Genomic DNA, 6,186 nt, shown 5'->3' with positions numbered 1-6,186 from the left:
AATAGAAAAACCCTATTAAAATGCATTGTAGGCATGATTTTTTTACTGTCACTGTACGTGTAGAAGCATTTTAAGGTCTTTAAACACACTTTTAAAACAATAGAAACTCATTTAAACACATAAAAGATACTTAGAGACAGAGCAAGAGCTATGAAAAACACAAAAATCTTTCATTTTTAATGATTTATATAGTAAAATAACATTACAAAAAAAAACGCGAATTACCGGGACCGCAAAAACTGAACCGCGATGTAGCGGGGGATTACTGTACTTATTTTTTTACTAGTAATGGCGGCGATCTGTAATTTTTAGCAGGACTGCGACATTGCAGCTAATAGATCGGACCCTTAACTGACATTTTTGGGGGGACCAGTGACATTACTACAGTAATCAGTGCTACAAATATGCACTGTTAGTGTAATAATTACACTGGCAGGGAAGGGGTAAACTCAGAGGCGATCAAAGTGTTAAGTGTGTGCCTAGGGGGTGTTTTCTAACTGTGAGGGGGATGGGCTTGTGGAATCAACACAGAGACCTGTGATCCTAAATAGAAGGATCTATAGAAGGAGATTTACTATCTGCTGCTAGGGAGACAAAGCCCTTTAGGATCCCTTGAGGATCTGACCACACAGCCATCTAGGAGCCTTATTGCTGCCTGCAGGCTCGACTGAGAGTTTTATCATGTGCACCAGTAGTACAACTGGGCCCCAATGTTAGCGGGCTGAAAAGTTAGGACTAAAGACTGTCCCCTTGCGGCTGTTACAGAGAGACCTTCACCTATTGCTTATACTAAGAGTTACCTCTCAGGGGACATTGTACCATACCTTAGCATTCTCCTAATGTGGACTCTTGACTAGTCATAGTATTATTATTCACATTGCAGTTAATTCATATATGCACTGTTAATTGCTGACTTTACCGATTCATGAGTTAAGCCCCGTACACACGTACCGAATGTTGGCCGAACGATCGTCCGTCTTTTGACCGGTGCTGTCCTGTCGGCTGAAAAGTGCAAAAGACTGCACACGAATTTTGTCGGCCAACAACAGCCGACTGCAGAAGTGATGTCATGTGATGGTTAACTTTCCGTGTGTTTTTTCTTTTCTGAGCATGCCCAGTCTTGCTAATCTGCTGTTTGTCGGCCGAATTCTGTACTGACTGGCGAACAATCGGCCGTTCTGGTGACGGCCTACAAAAATTTTATAGCCTGCACACCCGATTCTGTTCGGGCCGAAAAGTCGCTGTCGGTTGTCGGAAGCATCATACTAACAAGCCGACAATCGGCCGATCGTTCGGCGGCCGAATATTTACAGCCGACAATCGGTACGTGTGTACGGGGCTTTAATCCCAGTCTAGTGGTGCAAAACTCTATTCTAAGTTACCTTGGCATTGTGATTATACTGTCTAGGGGACTTTATCTGAACCTACCTTCTGTGTGTTCATTTTACGCTCATATCACCATTTATTCTAACCTGTACCAATACATTGAGTTAATTTACAACTAAACGGTCTTGTGTCTTCTTGGTGCTAATTCACAACCCAGTTAAAGATATCTATACTCGTGTGCAGTAACTTTCATTCAACTAGGTGTGTCAGAGGGGCTGAAATTGTTTTTGGGGTCGAGGTGCAGAACAGAGAACCCAAATTATCAAGCGGCTCCTGAGGGGTTAGTGCTACATTAATATGTTTTAGCAGAGCTTGCACATGTGACTACGATACATGCACACATCATATTACATGGTGATGAGTGACAAGTCTGAAATCATATGTACTCTTTACAGCCGACAGCACAGAGGTGCCCCTTTACTCCATTTTACTGAAATACTTAGAAATGAGGTTTAGATCTGTAGATATTTCCATTAACATGACAGAGGTCATTCCTAAATCCAGTCAGCCTGATCTAATTGCCAAGATAATGAATGGTTGAAGGTCAAGACAAGGAAAGCTATGAGGATTTCTCTAACCCTGTGTTCATTCTTTAGTAAACTCCAGAGGTTTGTAATAAAAGAGTCCTGCAGTGCAATTTGTAGTAGCCCATGGCAGCCATCCAGATTTAACTTTAGTATAGGCAGATCAGTTAAATGTCAGTTCCTTTTGGTTAAAGTATAACCCAAACAAGTTTTAATTATGGATAGAGCAAACTGCTATTAAGTTAAAGAACATGTTAACCCAACATATCATATTCCTGATATGTGCCTGCTGTACCATGTACTTGTGAGAAAAAGTATTCTGTTCTCTTTGTATTGCTTTTTTTGTGTAACATTTCTGGTGTTCCTGGCAGCCTCTCTGCATTCCTATTAAAAACTGACCACACTAGGGTATGAGAGCACAGCATGGTCAGTTTTCTAGCTGTGCTGGGAACTTGGCCTGATCTCCTGCATCAATCTGACTTGCAGCCATTGAATGGGAAGTTCAGTGTGCTGCTGTTTCTCCTCCCCTAGCTCTCTGAACTTCTTATGCAGCTGAGAACAGAGGGTATTTGATCACTTAACCACTTGTCGACCGCCACAAGTACATTTACTGCGGCAGTCAGCCCCGTACAGGTAAAGTGACGTAGTACTACGTCGCTCGCCTGTAAGCCTCTAGGGGGCTAGCGCGCGCCGCCGGAGGCGCGCTCTTGCCCCCGCTCGTTCCATGACATGTCCGCGCGTGTGACCGGCGGACCTGATGTCCGCCGGCCACTCGCGATCTCCCGGTGGAGAGGGAGAAAGGCAGGTGGCTGATGTAAACAAAGTCGCCTGTCATTGTCCCTGATCTAACTGCAGAGATCATACGATCCTGCTATGTAGGATCGTATGTCTCTGTGGTTACATCACTAGCCACACCCCTTTACAGTAAGAAGCACGCCCCTAGGGAAACACTTAACCCCTTGATCACTAATAAAGTTAACCCCTTCCCTGCCAGTGTCATTTTTACAGTAACAGTGTATATTTATAGCACTGATTACTGTAGTAATGTCACTGGTACCCCCAAAAGTGTCAAAAAAGTCAGTCAAGGGTCCGATCTGTCCGCCGCAATGTCGCAGTCCCGCAAACAAAATCGCAGATCGCCGCCATTACTCGTTAAAAAAAAACAATAAAAATTGCAAAAATCTTTCCCTTAGTTAGTAAACGCAATAACTTCTGTGCAAACCAATCAAAATACGCTTATTGTGATTTTTTTTTACCAAACATATGTAGCAGAAAACAAATTGGCCTAAAATGTTAAAAAATTTTGATTTTTATTTTTTCAAAATTGTCGCTTTTTTTTGTTTATAGCGCAAAAAGTAGAAAATGCACAGGTGATCAAACACCACCAAAATAAAGCTCTGTTTGTGGGAAAAAAAGGACATCAATTTCATTTGGGTACAGCGTCGCACGACCGCGCAATTGTCTGTTAAAATCACGCAGTGCTGAATCGCAAAATAGGGCCTGGTCAGGCAAGCTCCCAGACATATACATAATTGTAACATTTTGCAGACAGCAACTTAACCCGTTGCTTACCATACTACAAGGCAGGGGGTAAAATCTCCCGGGGCTGAAGTGGTTAAAAAAAAGGGAAAATAAGGTATTTATAATGTTTTTATATGTATATACAAACTTCATGTGCCTTTTTACTTCTATTTTAAACTGAATTTCATTTCTGTGGTCTCGGTCCTGCTGGGCACATACAGCCCACCTGGCAGGACCTCCAAACCCCCCTCCCTAAAAAAAGTATCAAAATAATATTTTCCCTAAAAGTATGCTAAAATCATTATCAGCGAACACAAAAAGAAGCTTACAAAATTCCTGCTAAATGTAAAAGATAACACTGTATTGAGTTAATAAATAAAGCTCTGTGTGTCTGTCTTTCACATGGGTGCCTGTTCAGTGTGAATCAGTTCTTTTCATGTGGCTGGAGCTGTGTTCAGGCAGCCTTTCTTACACTATGGGGACGCAGCGGCTGTATGAACACAGCCACAGGTCCTAATTTGACAACCCCAAAGACAGACAGTGTGCATTCGGGGCCATTCACCCGCACCAGCACACCAGTCAAATTAAAAATCACGGCTGTGTTTGAACATAGAGTAAAAGGTGGCAGCAGAAGGAAGTGAAACCTGTAAAGGTAACGTGCGGCGGGGGCAGCATTTGCAGCATTTGCAATCCCTTGTAGTCCCCCCTGCAGCAGCTGAAAGCCATCGGGAGGGAAAGGAGGAAAAGCCGGCTTTCAGCTGCTGCAAGGGATGAACTACCCCTTCCTAGAAATGCCGCCCTCTGCATTGATCAACCTCCTGTACAGGTTTCCCTTCCTTCTGCTTGTCAGCTGTCCTGGCCCCTCTGTTGAACTGATGGGGCCTGAGCCCTGTACAGGAAGACTGGGGGTACCCCCTTACCAGCAGCCCTGATTAAATACAATTAATCCCCAGTCCATCCAAAACTAGGTACTAATGGTGTGTCTCCTGTGCATGCACACTGGAGTTTCATTAATTTGCTACCTGGCTCCATTACCTGAACTGGAGTCTGGACAGTACACTGTACTGTGCGTGCACTTCAGTCAGATTTTCAAAACCTTGCTATCAGGTAAGTAAATGTACTTTGTAAATGCAAGCAGTGTAGGTACTTGAATTGGATTTGGCAGTAGCATCTTGCAGCCTCTGTACAGCAGGGATGGATTGTGAGGGAAAAAAGCAGCACAAGATGCCAATAAATGTATGCGTTGACAAGGAGCATGCTGATAGGAGGAGAAAGCAGAGTGTTTCTTTTCCTCTCATAGTCCAGTCACAGGCAGGGGCGGGTCCAGGATGACTTGGGATCAGAGGAAGTGGGTTGAATGATGCTGCTCATCGAGGGTATTTAGCTGGCGTAAAAAGTACAGCGGGGAAATCTCTGCAATGAAGGTGAATATTGAAGCAAACGCTAGTTTTGGTATTTTACCTTTTAAGTTTTATCAGTTGTTATGTTTGTCTGCAGCTCTGCTTTAAGCACCGCAGACAGTATTATAGTTTGTACCATTTCCATAAATATTGATAAAGATCACACAATATACACTATTTTACCAAAAGTATTGGGAATGTCTGCTTTTACATGCATATGAACTTTATTGGCATCCCAGTCTTAGTCCGTAGGGTTCCATATTGAGTTGGCCCACCCTTTGCACATTTATGGACCTTGCTTTGTGCATGGGGGCGCAGTCATGTTGGAATGGGAAAGGGCCATCCCCAAATGTTGGGAGCATGGAATTGTCCAAGGGGGGCCAAGCCTTACCCCTGAAAAACAACCCCACACCATTATCCCCTTGCCACCAAATGATTTGGCACAAAGCAAGGTCCATAAAGACATGGATGAGCGAGTTTGGGGTGGAGGAACTTGTCTGGCCTGCACAGAGTCCTGACCTCAACTCCTTTGGGATGAATTAAAGCGAAGTCAGGCCTTCTCTTCCATATCAGTGCCTGATCTCACAAATGCGCTCCTGGAAGAATGGTCAAACATTCCCATAGACACACTCCTAAACCTTGTGGACAGCCTTCCCAGAAGAGCTGAAACTGTTATAGCTGCAAAGGGTGGGTCAACTCAATATTGAACCCTACGGACTAAGACTGGGATGCCATTAAAGTTCATGTGCGTGTAGCATTACTCCCTTGGGATCTGCTGGTGACGGGTTCCCCTGGGTTACCCATAGCAAAAAAGTTAATGTTGTAAAGCGCTGCCCAAACTGTTGGCGCTATATAAATCCTGTATTAATATAATAATAACAACAATAATAACAATAATGTGTGTGTAAAGGCGGGCGTCCCAATACTTTTGGTAATATAGTGTAAGTTCTATACTGTACAGTAGGTCTGGCAGGTACCCAATCTACGTAAAAGATGTACACATATTTTATAACAGAATGTTAGATATTATATTGGGTATACATGTATACACAATTACCATAATATGTTTTTATAGCGGATGAACAATTCCAAGCACTCTGATAGTAAAGCATTGTAAAGTGTACGTGCAACAATCATGCATTGCAGCACATACCTCCTCCAAATGCTTCTTTCATAAACACAACAGGTAAAGGTGTGGATATTCCAGGTTATATATACCTCCAGGGAAGGTAATCACTGAGGTGTTCAGTCCAGCATCACTGGAGTGGAAATCTCTGCAAACCATTTGCATTCATTTCACTCCTTTTAGAACTGGCTTGATCAACTTTGGGCAGGACTGGGCTAAGCCAGATTGT

The sequence above is a fragment of the Pelophylax lessonae genome (assembly GCF_965119305.1).
Source record: "Pelophylax lessonae genome assembly, chromosome: 8".
Taxonomy (NCBI): Eukaryota; Metazoa; Chordata; class Amphibia; order Anura; family Ranidae; genus Pelophylax; species Pelophylax lessonae.
Note: the sequence above shows the minus strand (reverse complement) of the source record.